Source organism: Triturus cristatus, chromosome 4_1 (assembly GCF_964204655.1).
Source record: "Triturus cristatus chromosome 4_1, aTriCri1.1, whole genome shotgun sequence".
Classification (NCBI taxonomy): domain Eukaryota; kingdom Metazoa; phylum Chordata; class Amphibia; order Caudata; family Salamandridae; genus Triturus; species Triturus cristatus.
Window position 1 is genome coordinate 78,446,396 of NC_140585.1, and position 18,488 is coordinate 78,464,883.

An 18,488-nucleotide genomic window follows, 5' to 3' on the forward strand; every position below is an offset into this window, starting at 1 on the left:
GTCATCGCAGGGTCACCGAAGCGCCTCACATCGCAGGAGAAGAGGATAGACATTGCATCAGATGCCACCGCATCACCGGAAAGCATGTCGCAGGGCCTGTCGCGGCTCGCATCGTTGTCGAAGCACCTCGCATCGCCAGAGAAGAGGATCGACATCGCGTCAGACGCCGCCGCATCACCGGCAAGCGTGTCGCAGGGCCTGTCGCGGCTCTCATCGTTGCCGAAGCGCCTCGCATCACCGGAGAAGAGGATCGACGCTGCATCAGATGCCAACACGTCACCGAGAAGCATGTCGCACGAACTGTCGCGGTCCGCATCGTATCGCATCAAGGAAAACACGCCATCTTTGTTTCATTGTACCAGATCTTCATCGCATCACGGCGTGCCGCATCGCCAAGGACGCGTAGGAAGAAACCGACGCATCACCTCCCCTCGCAGAGAAAAACCGACACATCACCTACAAAGCAGTAGGGACCCGACGCATCACCGTTCTTGAGTGTAAAGAACCGACGCATCACCTTCCCTGCAACACTTTCGTTGTATAGCGTTACGTATCTTAAGGTACATTGAACTCAAAGTGTCGCATTTTAACATCGAAAGAGAACTAAGCTAATTCTACTATTTTAAGTACAGTATTGTGGATTTTTGTCATTTGTGGTCTTGTGATAAGTCTATATAAAGAATACTTATTTTTAATATAAAACTTGTGTGGTGTCCATCTGAAGTGTTGTCACTTGGTTACTGTATGTGTTCACAAATGCTTTACACACTGCCTCTGAGATAAGCCTGTCTGCTCGTGCCAAGCTACCAAGGGGGTGAGCAGGGGTTATTTTAGGAGTGTACCCCCTTACCCTGACTAGACTCAAGGGTCCCTATTTGTCAATGGTACCTACCTCTGCCAACTAGAGACCCCCAAATCTAACATCAGTACTTTGACTCACACAGCTCTTACTGTGTATCTCAATCCTGACTTGCGGCTATGCTGTTTTGTAACTGTGGGACCCACAGGCAGCTCTGAGAATGCACCTCAACAGGGCTCCGTAAGCAGCTCCTACTATGTAAGTACTTTGACTCACACAAATCACCCAATGCACCTCAATCCTGACTTGAAACTGTGAGGTTTTGTGACTGTGGGACCCACAGACACATCGATAATTCACCTCTACAGGGCTCTGTAGCAGCTCCTACTATGTCAGTACTTTGACTCACAAAGCTCTTCCAATGCGCCTTAAGCCTGACGTAAAACTGCGCTGTATTGTAACAGTGGGACCCACAGGCACACAGATAATAATGCACCTCTACAGTATTCCGTAAGCAGCTCCCACTATGTCAGTACTTTGACTCACACAGCTCTTCCAATGCACCTCAACCCTGACTTGAAACAATGCTGTTTTGTAATAGTAGATCCATCTGACACACAGATAATAATGCACCTCAACAGTGCATTGTAGCAGCTCCTACTATATCAGTACTGTGCCTCACACAGCTCTTACAATGCACCTCAATGCTGACATGAAACTACCCTGTTTTGTAACTGTGGGACCCACAGGCACACAGATAATAATGCACCTCTACAGTATTCCGTAAGCAGCTCCTACTATGTCAGTGCTTTGACTCACACAGCTCTTCCAATGCACCTCAACCCTGACTTGCAGCGATGCTGTTTTCTAACAGTGGAACCCACAGGCAGCTCCGAGAATGTACCTCAACAGTGCTCCGTAAGTAGCTCCCACTATGTCAGTACTGTGACTCACACAGCTCTTCCAATGCACCTCAATGCTGACTTGAAACAATGCTGTTTTGTAACAGTGGAACCCACAGACACACCGATAATGCACCACAACAGTACTCCGTAAGCAGCTCCTATTATGTCAGTACTGTGACTCACACAGCTCTTCCAATGCACCTCAATGCGGACTTCAAACTGCGCTGTTTTGTAACAGTGGAACCCACAGGCAGCTCTGAGAATGTACCTCCACAGTGCTGCGTAAGCATCTCCCACTATTTTAGTACTTTGACTCACACAGCTCACCCAATGCACCTCAATCCTAACTTGCAGCGGTGCTGTTTTGTAACAGTGGGACCCACCGATACACCGATAATGCACCTCTACAGTGCTCTGTAGCAGCTCCTACCGTGTCAATACTGTGACTCACACAGCTCTTACTGTGCACCTCAATCCTGACTTGCAGCAGTGGGACCTACAGGCAGCTCTGGGAATGCATCTCAACCCTATATACTCATGAACTCGCACCAGATGGCGGAGTCTCCCATATCTTGCGGAGGTGTGTTAAGCTTCCGCCCTGGCAGTGCAGGCTGGATGGATGGGGGTGGGGTGGAGAAGGGTGGGCACTGGCACGCCTATCAGTCGGAGCTGTGATAAGCCAACCCTCGCGTCCTCTATATAAAGCCCATAGAGCAGTTCCTTTCAATCACGGTGACTGTGTCCTCTCTCTCACTGTCTCCCCGTCTGCGTGTGGGCGCCCTCCTTCCTTCTCAGCCGCGGGGACCCTCGGAGCCATCTCTTGACACATCAAGGTAGAGAACAGGACTGTCTTTTTACCCGTCTTGTTGGCTGCTGCATGTAGTCTGCTACTGGCAAGGGCAATGAGGCCACACATGGCTGCGGGAAAGGGAGTTGCCACGGGGGAATTTGCACCCAGGTCAGATTTCTTTTAATTTAGGTTTATTCAGGGGGTGAGTTATGTGGAGCAGGTGGGCGTACAGAGAGAGACTGGACATAAAGACGACAGAGTGCAGACAGGGGTTGTGGTGGGCACAGTGGGGCACATTCTGTATTGCACTGTAGAGAGGTGGGCACAGAGAGGCGCATTTCATATTGCAGCAGAGAGGGATGGTGGGCATAGAGGGGGTAAACGAGACGTCTGAGAGAGGAATGGGCAGAAGGGGATAGCTGGGACTGCAGAAAGGGGATATTTGGGCTGACAAGGAAAATAGAAACAGAGGACAAACTGTGAGTGCAGAGGACAAACTGGGACAGCTAGAGGGGAGTGGGGGCTGGAGGTAAGAGGAGGGAAACACAGGGACTGCTGAGAAAGAGTGTGGTCATGGGGACTGGGAATAGGGTGCGGATAATATGGGAAGACTGGTGGGCAAAGAAAGGAAGTACACATAGAGAGAGAAGGGGACAAAACCTGACTGCTGAGGAACTGATCACAGGGAGGGCAGCTTGGGATTTCTAAGGGGTAACTGATGTGATTATAAAATGGTAAACAAATACAAAGAGGAAAGAGAGATGAGAGGGGGCGGTAGAAACACAGCGTGACCCGTTAACGACAGATGGGAAACATCAGAAACTGCTGAATAAGGAGGGAGAGAGGTCATGAATTGCCAAGGACAGAAGCAGACATGGAAAAGCTAAGAAACTGTAACTTTCTGAGAAAAAGAAAAGGCGTCAAAACAGGTAAAAACACACACACACAAACAGAGCGTAGCAGAAACAAGCACTGCCAAAGCCAATATATTTTGCATTTGGAATAGAAAAGCTGAGCTATTGACCTTGCCAGTCTCTAAAGCACTGTTTGAAAAAAAAGTAAAATATTTTTTTTTAATTTCGAATGAGAAGCAAAACACAAATGTTAAGGTATCTCGAAACTCTACATTTAATTCAATATATTCAATCTTTATAAAAAGCATAGTTTTTTTTCTAAATACTTTTCACCAGGAAACCTTGAATAGAATAAGAAAATATCAGAACTCCCCAGGACTTTGAACCGAAACAACTGCTACAGCAATCACTCAGCAACAACACAGGGAGCAAATGTAAGGGCACCAAGGAGAACAGAAACCCCCTTTTCAGTCATGCTGCCTCAATGCCAGAAATCTGCCCCTACGTCAGAAATATGAATGCTGCCTATGTGTGCCTAAGGCTGGCCGTTGATGCAACATGTGGAACGCAGGAGATAAAACAAACCAACTCTATTCTATAATCTGTTCTTTTGCTAAATCCTGACAAAAATACACCTGTTGCAGCGCTTCTGTGTACGAGAAGGGAGGCCTGCGGAGGAACACAGCGAGAGCAGTGATCGGGGCAGAAGCACAAGGGGCAGACACAGCAAGGATATGGAGTACCACAGGAACAGAAAGAAGTAGTTCCCTGATGTGAGCTGTGGAAGGGTGGAAGTCATGCAAACAAAATGATGGTAAAGAGGTTATGCTCAAGGGAGGAACAGACACAAGAGGACGGAAAGCCACTGAATAAGAAGCAAGCAAATGTGGCTGACAAGAAAGCCAACCGATGACAAGTAACGGACTGAACCAAAGCCCACTATAAGGACTGGTAGTCTCCACAATAGGTATTTTTGACAAAAGACAACCAAAAACTGCTCTGTGTCCTGAAAATCTGTATTTACACCTTAAAGTCACCCAACTATTGCCTTTAAGGTTGTAACGGATACTGGGCTAACCAAGGACAAAACCTTTACTGTTTCATCCTAAAAACATAATCAATCTCAAGGCTACAACACCTCACATCCACTAAGTGACAAAATCATACTTATGACAAGAACATTTGTATCCTTCCACTGCTCATATTCAGGGAACTAATTTTTGCTTTTGCTTTCAGCGCATAAGCACGTATTTTTTTAAAGGTAACAAATAATGTAAGGGTTTTAATTAATCAACAATAAAATGGATTACCCAAGGTGACTGCTTCTTACACCATATTTATCTAGTGACTGCTCATGCCTGTCACTAGAGAAACTGTTGCTGAATGGAATGTATTTAGAGAGCGCTCCCACCTTAAACGAAAGCGGATGAATCTTGATGAGAACCAACTAGCATCTTAGCAGCTTACAGAGAGTTCTACCAGTCACACCATGGGGTATGGTCAAGGCTACTGGAATTATGCGATCCTGCAGCGGTGGTGTTTTCTGCATAGTTATGAATTTCTATGTTTGCCACGTAATCCATCATCTGCTGCATAATCTGCAGATTTAAACAAAAACATTGTTTCTGGCTCAAAGGAATCCAAAGTTATTAAAAGTGCAGCAACCCATATTGCTGTGCAGAAGAAGGCCCTATCCATAGGTTGATAGGTCCTCTTTCAGTTGCTTTTTACTGTATTTGGATGTTGAGCTGGCACTAATAAGGTTAAACCTTTGCCTGGAGAGTGTTAACATATCAAACAAGCATTTGCAATGCAATAAGTCTTGCATTTACGAGAGTTGGAGCAACTGGCATTGTAAATGACAAAGCCTTCTATTTATCTGTTTGAAAAAACCTGCAAGGGGTATGTAAACACGAACTTTGTACTTATAGTCACTGCTTATGAGAAGCAAGGCTGGCAGTAAAAGGGGTGCCGTTACACAACTTCAAGTTTGATTTTGTGTTTGATCATTTTAGTTTTCAGTCACGCCCTGGGCACTGAAGCTGTGCTCCTTGAAACCTTGAAGATGTAGCTCTTTTCTAAAATACAAGACTGAAAACAACATTTCTTGGCTTTTTTTGCCTTTTCATGTGTTGGGTAGACAGCAGTCGCCGAGATTTTGCGAGGTGCTAACTGACAACATTTACACACCGAATCACAATGCTTGGGGAATGTGAGACTTTCTCCATTGTATTCTTGGACTTGAGGTAGAATAGTTGATTAGCCTTCCGGACTATTTTAATCCATTTTCCTCATTGTGGTTCCTACAAAATGATGACTAGTATTAGTGTTAGGGCACCAGTGTAGTTCTTCACGCAGGACCTTGACAAAGGGGCACAATGTTATTAGGCACCATGCGCTTCTCTATCCTGAATAAATGTATATGTAGATTCAGTAGGGGAAAAATACCATGTTTCTCTATGGGTGAGCAAGTTTTCTTTTTATACCCAGGAACAATTTCTGGCAGTATCTGCAAATGTGAAAGTAGTGTCTAGATGGTCCCACATTATGCCTTTTCCTCAGGCCTCACAAGGAAAACCCGGGGTAATAAATATTTGCAAAAGGGTCTCTTCTTTGCATTTGTTTTAGGTTATTCACTTTGAGTCTTTGAAGAACGGCAGCAAATAAATCATTGAGGTATTCCCTTGGAATGGCTTGCCAAGGCTAAGGTATACCTCTGCTCCTCATGATAAAGACAATCTCTGCTACCATCATTCATTCATGTACTGTCCATCAAAGCCATAGGTTTAAAAATTGTAAACTTTCTTCCGTAACTTTACATCTATGTTGGAGTACCCTTCTGACTTGTGTGGATTTCACAAAGAATTCCAGGAGAACTTCAGGAAACGTAACATATTAGTATATTTTTCTACCACACTCAAAATGTACAACCTTTACAATACATATTACGTTTTTCTTTGCTAACAGAAGTTGTTTAAATACCATACTTAAATATACTGTGATCTTTCTTTTGGGAGTAAAATATCATATCAACGACCAACAAACCGAACTCACTAGTTAACTTCATCCAGCAACATAATTCTGATTTGTCCACTCCACCGCCACTATGCAACCTGAATACAGGAGGAGAAAATGACAGAAAAACCATTAGGGCAAACGGAGCCCACGTTTGGAAATCAATTGATCTTCGTCTGGGAGATTCCTTGAATATCTTCCCAAAAAAGCTTTGAAAAGCAACCACTTAAAGCAGACTCTTAATTCATGACCTATCTCAATCGGGACCACCATAGCACCCTTTTTCTTGAAGGGAGTGTGCTACTTTAGACAACTAAGACTTTTTCTCTGTCGCTACCCTCCTTCGATTTGCAGGAGAACTATTTCCACCTCTCATGTTTACTGAAACTTTCACATGTATAATACACACATATAATGCTTATATCTATCCATAAATGGTTTAGCCCTCACCATCCAATGGCCTGTTCAACAAATCCTGGGGTTTAATGCTTACACCTTTATTTAATGAGGTTTCCTCCCATGTTTGGAGTACATTTCTGGCTGTTATGTAATTTACAAAGAATTCCATGGGAGCACCATGAAACGTATTCTGCTAGTACTTTCCATGGGTATTCAAACTGTAATAAATGTAATAAATGTACGCAGACAGAATACCATGGGTATTCAAAATGTAATAAATGCACGCAGGCAGAATTTCCACCATGTTCCAAATCCTCCATGAGTAAATAAAGCAGAAATGTACATTCTTTACCACAGATATCTTTATTTTTTTTCTCCACTGGGAAAATATTTTACTCTGCATAGAAACTCTCTCTCATGCATGCGTATGATATATGTGGTTATCCTTTGCGCTCCAACCCCGGAAACACATTTACCCTGGTCTTTTTCAGAACTAGTCAGGCATATATGTATTCAGGCTGTAAATATTGCTGGGGTATGTGCTAACATTTGGCAAGTCATGCAACATGTTTTTGAGTACCCACATAGTTGCTGGTGTTTGAGAAGTGTTCTATGAACATCCCCATAATGTAAAACGTAAAACATCCTATCACTAAACATAATATTGGTAAATGCGAGCACTATAGAATTCCCCACCACCCTAATCTCAGACTGTTTAAATGAATCTTAGAATCTACACTTTCATATTACATTTTCACACACATAAATTCACTTCAAGAGCACAGCATGGTCGGCGACCCCGGAACCAGTGAAGGAAGTGACCCGATGAGGGTCACCCGGGACGCTCGCGACCACCTCTTAGCCTTCCATACAAATGAAGAGTCGGTCAGTCTGTAGAGTTGGTAGGTGGTGAACAAAGGAGATACAGAAGGATGAGTTTCGATCCTGAGACTGGGCACATGCTATCTCAGCGCCAAAGTCACTCTGCCTGCAGCCGTCACTCTAAGGGTGGGAGCAGGCCTATCTAGTGGGAAAGGTATACACAGACAAAGACAGTGTGTTCATTAGTACAGCGAAGCTCAACCTTGGAGAAATGAAAACAATTGCAGCTGCTTTCAGCTGGGGTAGAACATGTCAGAGACAGAAGTTAATTTCGATCATGACTCAAAATGGCGGCTGGAAATAAAATGGTGCAGCGAATGCTAACGTAAGACATTCAATGCATGGATATCACAGCTAACACATTTTTGTTCCAACAGACCCTCCTTATAGCATTCGCTAAACCATTATTTTAGTACTACCTATAAACAGAAAATAGATGTTACTAATATGGAATGATGTGTGCATGATCAATATTCAATATGCCTCCATCAATCAACAAAAGATCATTAATCCCCTGCAGCATCATAGTTGTAACATTAGGGGCATGGGCTGCTAGCTTTGGTTTCGGCGTCAGGATACTTACGCAATAAGCGCAGCAAGCAGGGAGGCAGTGTATGTATAGACAACATGTAAGGAGAATACCATCCACTGTGACCAGAACTCTAAGGATCTTCCAACCCCAGGATGTGAACAAACCCCAGAACCATTCAAAGAGGGTCCAAGTATCAGTTTCTTGGTGTATGGCAGATGAAAGCCTATGCAACTTCTGCATGGCAGCATACACATTAGGGGCGTGGTCAGGTATGTACACACAGCAGCTACTGCCAATAACACGACAGGCCCCTCCCCGTTCAGCAAGGATTACATCTAACATCATTCTGTTTTGTAAGGTGACAAGCCTCGTAGCCTGAAGCTCAGCAGTAATATTGGTCAGTATCCCTGCAGTTGTATTAATAAACACTTCCACAACTCTTGTGAGCCTACGAAGTTGAAGGCTATTAGCCATGGGGCCCCAGAAAGGTACAATACCCTTCATAGCATCCTCAAACTGTTGTAAGGTGGTATCTGTCTGATCTACATCCTTCGTGTCAATAACCCTTCTGACTCGGGGCGAGTGTAGACTCCGACGTTGCAACCTATGGTTTTTGTGGAAATTAGATGGACCTATATACACAGGGGGGAGGAGAAAAGAGAGATAACACCTGCCCAACCACCCCTCTTGGAGCCAAAGATCAGCTTGGGATCCACAGACAAAATAGACATTAGGGGGAAGTATTAAGGGAGAGCTATCAGTCGTTCTTAATTCATATGTAGAATTACACCGACTCTTACGTAGTTCTATCCTCCCAGCCCCCTGAACACAGAAACTAGCTGTTGTGTTGACCACTGGCACTGCTATTGGCTTGTCCTCAGTAACATTACGAGTCTGGAAAGACTGGAAATACTCGGAAGTACTGAACCCCTGGAAGTCAGCTATTTCAATTTGAGACCAGGTCCTATTCGCTTACACATTTGTATGCATTCATGCCGGGCATCAAGAACAATTTACCAAATGCCTCGTGGCCTGTCAGACCACCAGTGGGAACTCTATGCTGGAAATGCACATTCTGCACTACAGTGCCAGAATCAGCCCGGGTCCTATTCAGAGTATTGGATTGGGGATGGGGACACACCATACTGAGCAAAGCAAACCAACCCTCGCAACTACTAATGTATGACAGTGGCATGGAGAACAAGTTATCACTTTTATGAGTTACGGAGGGGAGTAATCTGCATACTCAACATTTAGTCGTATTTGACACATTATGAACCCGAAGCAACATTTGCTTGAACACATTATCCTTATAAGACTTTCAATGCTCTTCTTTGTGTGGGGCCAATGTAACAAAAATGTGTTCAGGAGGTATTGGTGTTGTACCAACCAAAGAATGTACAGGATACTTCTCATCCTGGAACCAAGATATCCCCAAAACAATTATTAGTGTAATCACAACTATTCACACAAAAACTATTTTACTTTTTTTGGACCAACCCCGCACTGGACGCGGAGGTGCAAATGGCTGTTCTTCCTCAGTAACAGGCTGACCAAACGGATACATTGTAAAGCAATGAAAAGGGAATGCAAAAGAACTAATGGCAAGGGGCAAGTGTTCCCAGTGTACATCTGAGCCTCACTGGTAAACTCCTATTGTTCATCAACGTTGGCGCTCTTGAGCACCGGCAGTGAAGCTGCTCAGTCCTAGCTCGCGATAAATCCCACGCCCTCCAGGATACTGTACCCCTTCCCCCACCAGAGGAGCACATTCGGTCTATCCTGTCCAATGTCTGAACAATGCACCAATCTCGCCTCACCCTAAGCTAATACTGTTGGTACTACAGGCAAAGTACACCCTGACTTGCACAGTTCATCCCTAGCTCAGCTGACTTTTTCTTTGGTGCACTGTTCCTCCGTCGGGGCACAAATTGTACCTAGTGACTCCGGGCACAGAAGGGTCAGTGAAAAGGGGGTCAGGCACATAGGGGTCAGTGGAAAAGGGCTCCTCAACTGCTTTGATCTCTGGGGGTGTTGCCGCATTTAGCAGTTTGTCGTTTTCAGCAACCGTTTGGGTCCACGTGATCTTGGCATCAGAGAAGGGGACAAATCATGGGACCTGTTCCCACTCCGAGTCCTCGATACTCTCTTTCACCCACTGGTCATAGGGTAAGGGCAGAGGTACTCTGCAGCAGTGTTGCATATGAATCCAGTTCTTTCAGCCGGCGACCTTGATGGCAGTGTGGGTGGTGAGGAGTACCTGGATCGCTCCCTTTCAGCGGGGCTCCAGACTCCCCTTCCGCTGAAAATTCTTTAGCAGGACATAATTAACAGGCCGAATATCATACCCAGGCCCCTCAGGAACAGGTGGTAGACACTCACGTATATGTTGATGAATAGAACACAGACTTTCAGTTAACTGGTACAGGTAATCAATTAGTAAAGGATACTTAATCTCAGAAAACTTACGAGGTCGTGGGACGCCCCAGATATTCGCTGGGCGCCTGAACATGACCTCGTATGGTGAAAATCCTGTCCTAGAATGTGCCGTTACTCTGGTGGACAAAAGGGCTAATGGTAAAGCATCTGGCCACTGCAACACCGTGGTCTCCTGAATCTTTGCCAATTTCAGTTTGATAGTACCATTGTACTTCTCAACCAAACCTGCTGACTGGGGATGGTTCGCAGCATGGAACATCTGTCTAATGTGTAGTCCCTCGCAAACTAGCTGGATAACCTTGGCAAAGAAATGACTTCCGTTATCACTCCATATCAAACGGGGAAAAGCCGAAGCGAGGAAAGAACTCCTTCAGGAGTACCTTTGCAGTCGCAATGGCTGTATTTTCCTTATTGGGGTAAGCCTCAACCCATTTACTGAACGCACAAACAGCCACCAACACATATTTCAAATTATTGACCCTGTCCATCTCAATATAATCCATCTGAAGGACCTCAAAAGGGAAAGTGGGAGGAGAAAAATTGCCGGCTGTTGTGGGGGAACCCTTGCCAGGATTGTGAATCATGCACACCACGCAGTATTTCACTAAGTGGGCAGCTGTCTTGGAGATATTGTTATTTTGCCATACAGGCTCTAACAACTTGCAAATACCCTTAGCACTGATGTGAGCTGGGCCATGGGCCATTGTCACTACAGGAAGAACATATGCATCTGACAACATCCATGTCTGCTTTCCTGACTTAGGTATCCAACATACCTCATCATTCAAATTTGCTGTGCTCTCTTGCCACACCGCTAATTTCTCCATCGTGGCCAACTCTGGATTTCTTTAACATTTGCGAGTGTATCCTCAAACATGTAGAACTCAGGTACCCATCTGGCTGGTCCCGCTACAAACATTCTAGTGCGGGCTGTCTCCTTATTTGTCTGATCCGCAAAAGCATTCCCCTCACTCACCTTGTCAGTGACCCTTTATTGAGCGCTGCACTTCACAATCGATAATCTCATAGGGAGTGTTAAAGCGGACTGAAGCCTATATAGGAGAGGACCATGCTGAATACGTGTCCCATGGGAAGTAAGGAACCCTCTCTCTACCCAGAGCTGCCCAAAATGATGGGTGACCCCGAAGGCGTACTGGCTGTCAGTATAAATATTAACAACCAGTCCTTCACTCAACTCACAAGCTCTAATTAGGGCGACCAATTCAGCTGCCTGGGAAGAGTGATAAGGGACTTGTGAGGTCTCAACTACCATGTGCAGCATAGTGATTGTGTATGCTGCTGTGATGGTGCCATCTGGTAATTTGAAACAAGAGCCATCGACATATAGTTCCCCTTAGGGGTCAGATAAGGGAACGTCAGTCAAGTCTACCCGTTCCTTCCTCTCTTCCTCCATCCGAAAAATGCAATCATGTATGTCAATTTCCTCGTTCTCAGAAGGGAGGGGAAGTAACATGGCTGAATTCAGAGTGTCACAGCATTTGATTGTGATATGCTTTTGGAAGAGTGTCAGGTCATAACCGGTTAGACATACACTGGTGGGTGCTGTGTCCTTGTCTTATTCAAAAGAGTATCCGCAGCAAGGGTACCATTACTGTGAGGCCGGTATCAAGTACGATTCCTGACGATTGTCGTATTGAGACAGCCACAGCCGTAACCGCTCTTAGACAACTTGGAAGGGCTCACGCGACAGGGTCAAGAACAATGGAGAAAAAGCACACGGCCTTTGCTTATCTCCAAATTTTTGGGTTAGAACAGAAAGCGCACAACCAGCCACCTCGTGTAAGTACAGCAAGAACGGCTTGGTATAGTTAGGAGTACTAAGCACCGGAGCCGAGCAAAGCACAGGTTTCAATTGCTCAAAAGACTGCTGCCACTCTGGCGTCCAAGGCAGGGGTTCATGTACGTCTGTAGTGGTTAGTGCAAGCAGTGGTTTTGTTAGTAGGGAATAGTCTGGGATCCACTGGTGACAATAAGAAGTAATGCCGATAAAAGGGTGCACATCTTTCTGGGTTCGCGGAACAGGCATTTTCACAATGGCACTGATGCGCTCAGGGGTCAATCTCCTACCCTCTTTTGATAGTAGGTGACTTCCTGTCGACAATACTGGAACATCATGCTGGTCCCGTTGCTCTGGTATTTCAGGGTGATATATGGAATGCATTTCCCTCATCGGGAACTGGGACACCGGGGTGGGGCTCTCCTTCAGCAGCCTCCCCGGATAATCGACCAATGTTGCGACATTACCAAAGACATGAGCAGGCTCCATATCAGTGACCTACACATGATCCCTATATCGTATATAATCTGTGGTGCTACACCCTTGAAGTGCTGCTCCAAAAGACAGATCAGAGTAGCCGCCATGTGCTTAAGGGCATGTTGCTGTACGAAAGGCTCATAATCTGTCATTCCACTCCACACATATTCCACACTGTAAATGGGGATACAAGCCCACTGAGCTGCCTGATTAGCCACCACCTTTTTCTCCGCATCTCCCACATCAGATCGGACCAATGTCCGCCCCTAGTGCTCTTTCAGTTTAGTCTAATATCTATCCTCAGGGCCGCGCATAGGTGTCTCACTACTCAGTAAAGTCGGGGATTAGAGGAACACAGTGGGGGTAACAACAGAGGGAGCAGACACTAACGTCATTGTCGGTTGTGTCGTGGGTGTAAGGGCCAGAGAGAGAAACGCCGAAGCAATAGGCGATGCAGGGGTCCTAACAGTCACAGTTGCCACAGACGGCAAAGACAAAGAAAGAACAGGAGGTGCCGTGGCCAAGGCAGTCTGATTAACAATAATAGAAGCAGAAACATCAGAGACAAAAAAAACCTGGTAGCTGACTCTGTTGGGGGAGGGCAGGATATGTCCTGTGCGGGGCATACGGCGGTGGGGGTCGATCATCTAGCAGTTCTTCTACAAAAGTGTCCTTTTCTTCTTGGGCGACATATGATTTATCAGTATTCAGCCGAAATCTCCTATCTGCATGTTCAATTCCTACCTCCTGCATCTCTCTATCATGTGCTACAGCTTTCTGAGTCAATGTTTGTGTCCTCCCCTTCCGGGCCTCCTTCTCAGGTTTCATTTGCCTCTGTTTAGCCTCTTTCTGCCATGTTCTGAGGGAATCAAACATTGACTGCCTACTCCTTTTCGCAAACAACTTCTCCTGCAAAAAACGGATTCTTTGTTCCTCAAAGGTGCCCGTTAAAGGCCACTGTAAGTCGGCATTGTACCTCGTATATTTGTGCCATAACGTACTAAACATAATAGGGCCAATGCCACGTTTCACGTACATTTCAAAATTCGGAGTGCCTTCCGTAGGCGCTGACTGACATGCTTCCAGTCGAGCATCAGCAGAACAACAACGACAACAAGAAACCCAAAACTTACTCCACCCGGGCATTTTTCAAAAATATGCCAAATTCGTTATGTTGCCCAGCAAAGTGTTAAGAAACACACTGCGTGGCAAAAGCAGTCCTCAAACTGCACCAAATCCAAACAAAAATGGTACCATATTCACAAAGAACCAAACAAACTCACCTGGTGCACAAAGGTCAAACAAATGTATTCTCCGCTGCCGACTCTTCGGACCAAATGACCAGATCCAAGGGTTTCGCCGTTCAGGACCACAGTCGAGATGATCACTGGGCGAGGCACCGCCCGGTCAGACGTAAGTGGCAGCTGCGAGTTCAGGACTCTCTCATGCAGGGATCCATGGTCCGTCCGTCTGACCCGACGTGGCCCTGACCTCCTCACCCGTCCACGGGCGAGGATGGGTCACCCGATGGAGTCCCTGTTCGGGCGCCAAATGAAGGAAGTGACCGGATGAGGGTCACCTGGGACACTCGTGACCACCTCTCAGCCTTCCATACAAATGAAGAGTCGGTCAGTCAGTAGAGAATGCAAACCAAGTAAGCTTTATTGAGGATACACTTGAGTAGAGTCCGGTCTGACCAGCCTCCTTAGATTGCTGCAGAGGGACTGACTTCAGCAAGCATGGTGTTACAATAAGTATAGCTCAAAAACAATAAAGACCGTCCCTAACCGGAAATTTCCAGTTGGTAGATGGTGAACAAAGGAGATACAGAAGGATGGGTTTCGATCCTGAGACCGGGCAGATGCTATCTCAGCACCAAGGTCACTCTGCCTGCACCCGCAACTTTAAGGGTGGGATCAGGTCTATCTAGTGGGAAAGGAATGCACAGACAAAGACAGTTTGTTCATTAGTACAGTGAAGCTCAACCTTGGAGAAATGAAAACAATTGCAGCTGCTTTCAGCTGGGGAAGATCATGACTCAAAATGGCGGCTGGATATAAAAGTGTGCCGCGAATGCTAATTTAAGACATTCAATGCATGGATAACTCAGCTAACACATTTTTATTCCAACACCAGGTCTAGTTCACTATACGCTCATTAACAACCTACCTCTCTGCGCTTAAACATCTAGTGTCCACACCAAAATGCCCAACCATTACATAGTGCGCAGTACAAGCCAAAGCACTCCCACAGCAAACAGATTAATGATGAGTCTAGAAGGTTAATCATGGGGTTTGCTGGTGCTTGTCAGCAGCTACTCCGCAGTGTGCAGCAATCTGTCAAATTGAGCTGTTCTCTGCTAGGCCAGCTGCCAGGAACCGGTAATGAGGGGGATTTCAGGCATGTTTTAGAAAACCGAAGGCATGCTGAACCGTTCTAGACTGAACTGGTGAGTGCTGTTTATGTAAGAAACAATAAGACATTACTCTTATCTGCAAAAGCAGTTTCTAATCCCGGAGTGAGTCAGCGATCCCTCATTTGTTCACACTGTTGCCATGAAGACATGCCTGACTCCCACAAAAACCGCACTCCGGCTTCAGTGCACGGCATATGCAAGCGATAGGCACAGCTGTCTCCAGGCAGACACAGCCGAGGAGGGCACAGCCGCTCTCCACAGACACACTGTGCGTTTACGGCGTCATACAGAACACACACAATTCAAAGTCACACAGAGTGCTACTTGTATAGAATGCCGCATCGGAGTAAGTAAACTTAGCATCAACAGGACAAATCTCTTTCCTAGGAAAGCTGCTGTGTTGACAAACCAGCTGAAGCAGCGCATGCAGTGAGAGAAACTCATTAAAGTAAAGAGTGCTTCCAGACGTAACAAGCGAAGTAAAGAGGCCAGTAGCCATGGGAGGTTACAAATGACGACAAGCCTGTACTAAGGAGGGACTAACAAGCCAAGTACTGAATCAGATGCCAGCATTTACAAAAGACAAATACACCAGCCAATTAAAAATACGGGCCGAGAGTGGGTGGGGCTTCTCTTCTACACTCCACTACAGCAAGTCTCGCAGAGCAGGGCATACGCTTTGGCTCAGGCTCAACCTAAAAACTGTGTCTTTCCATAATTATGCAGAGAGTGGTGTCAAAATGTTCCCCCATTCTTTTTTTTGTTTCAATATATGTGTCTGATTCGTTATCATATTCTGGTGTCTCTATTGGTGCAATATAATTAAACAGGTGCCTGCCCCTAGCTCCCAAACACTTGCATAGTAATGCTTGTTTCCTGTAGCCTTACACTCCATTAAAGCAATGCTCACCACGTGCATGTTAAAGCTTTTTATCCCTTGGTGCCATTTTTCTCTTGGTGATCCAGGGACTTTGAGGACGGTATTACTGTAGCATTCACGACTCCAGCCATAGGTATACAGATGTTGAAGAGCAGAGAAGACACCACAGGAATTTTTTTAACAGATTTTTTTTTCTTTGTTGGAAGGTGTTGGCACAACAGAAGCTGTCAATACTTAGTCTGGCAAATACCAAAAAGAGATCAAACTGTGCATTAATCTTACAATTTAAGCTGCTCAGATTATGTCAAGCAAAGGTGTGAGAGGAACTGGCAGGTTTTAGTCAAGGGCATCACTGACTGTCCCTCACACGGTAGCTGCGTCTCAGGTGTGTGATATAGAGGCATGACACTGACTGGTTCTAGCTCAACACAACCAAACAACATGCAGAGCAGCTGTTGTGGAGAAGCTCACAGGCTGATGGATTGATACGTGCAGCGACGGAGATGACTAGCCACAGTAAAGGGCTGATGCCATGGAATGGGCCATTAGACTGTATTTTTATTGAGGACTACAGTGATAATTCTATACCAACTTAGTCTATTTGTCTCTCATATATGCCTTGTTAGTTTGGTTTCAGTGCTCTAGTAGGTTGTGCTTATACAGATATTTAACTATTATTTTACTAATTTAAGCTCTGCTGTTTATTCCAATGTGCTGTGCTACCTCTGTCTATTTTATCTGTCCATCTGTCTATCTTTCTATCTACCTGTATGTCTGTATGCCTCTCTACGTATCCACCGGTCTATCCCCCGTCAGCCTGCCTCTCTATGTATCTACCTGTCTCTCTGCCACTCTATGTATCTACCTGTCTGTCTACCTATTTATCTATGCAACGCTATCAACTTATCCATCTACGAAACACTATTTATATTATTTATATAACCGCCTCTATTTCTATTTGCAAGCCTCTGTAGTTATCTTTTCAACCCTCCCTATCTGGCTATAATAAAGATTTACAAGAATAGCAATAAAAGAGTATTAGCAAAGGCATGATGCTGGCAGTCAACGCCAAAATGATATGCCTATTTAGGTCTGCTGTTAGCCAAGCCCCTTTGATTTTACTAAACGTGTGTTTAGTACATAGTTGCTATTAAAGGTTTCCACACAGGCCAAAAGCATTATTCTGCTGTTGTTTCATTCACATTTTTCTTCCACCCACTCTCTCATGCATCATGGGGCATTGGGTCAGCTCACTTAAGCCACTGGCTGACTTCACTGTAAGTTACAGCATTCTGCCTTACACAAGGAGCACACCCACACACAAAGTAGTTCCCTTCAGTTTCATGGACTAGAATGGTAATATATGTTTTTTGTAGATTGATGAGGGATTGCCAACTTACCTAATAATAAAGTATTACGAAAACAATGAAAGAATATAATAAGAACTGCCAGAGCCAAAGGGCCCATTAGCGTGCCAATGCATGAACCTGCTAGGAAACATTATGGTCCTCTGCAGAAATAAATGTTATCTCACCATGGCCACTGAACTCTTAATTAGGGATCTCAAGTCATTATAACAAGTAATAAAAGAAATAACATAAAATGTACAGTCAAGAAATTCCTGATGATTGTTACAACATCAGCCAGTTATCAAGGGCACAAAATCAAGCCAGGAGAAACCTCTAGTATTAACATTTAAACTCACACTTTAAACGACTTTAATTTCAATCAAAAACTCAGTTTGAGGAAATGCTCTGAAAGCAGTGACTTTAAACAGACAGTAATTGTTGAGCGACTTTGAGAACTCTGGGCCCGATTCACAGAACTAACTTAAGACAAAATCCTAAACTTACTACCATTTTGGTATTCACAGAAGGCGCTTACTCATCTTGGTATTCACAGAAGGCACTTACTCATTTCTGTATTCACAGAAGTTAGGACTCCTAACTTTAGGACTCCTAAACTGAGAAAAATCCTAACTTTAAGACTTTCGGAATTCACAGACGGCATTTAGGAGTCCTAAAGTTAGGAGTCCTAATTTTACTACTCCTAAACTGAGAAAAATCCTAACTTTAAGACTTTCGGTATTCACAGAAGGCATTTAGGAGTCCTAAAGTTAGGAGTCCTAACTTTACTACTCCTAAACTGAGAAAAATCCTAACTTTAAGACTTTCGGTATTCACAGAAGGCATTTAGGAGTCCTAAAGTTAGGAGTCCTAACTTCTGTGAATACCAAAATGAGTAAGTGCCTTCTGTGAATACCAAAATGAGTAAGTGCCTTCTGTGAATACCAAAATGGCAG

At 44.9% G+C, this 18,488-nt stretch overlaps 1 protein-coding gene across 1 annotated transcript in view; it reads left to right on the forward strand.

Annotated features, from left to right (window-relative positions):
* Window positions 1–2,420: 2,420 nt before the first annotated feature.
* Window positions 2,421–18,488, forward strand: part of CARNS1 (carnosine synthase 1) — a 357,576-nt gene continuing 341,508 nt past the window's right edge. The window contains exon 1 of the mRNA XM_085651638.1: window positions 2,421–2,537. The gene's annotated coding sequence lies outside the window, so the exon portion shown is untranslated. The remainder of the gene's footprint in view (window positions 2,538–18,488) is intronic.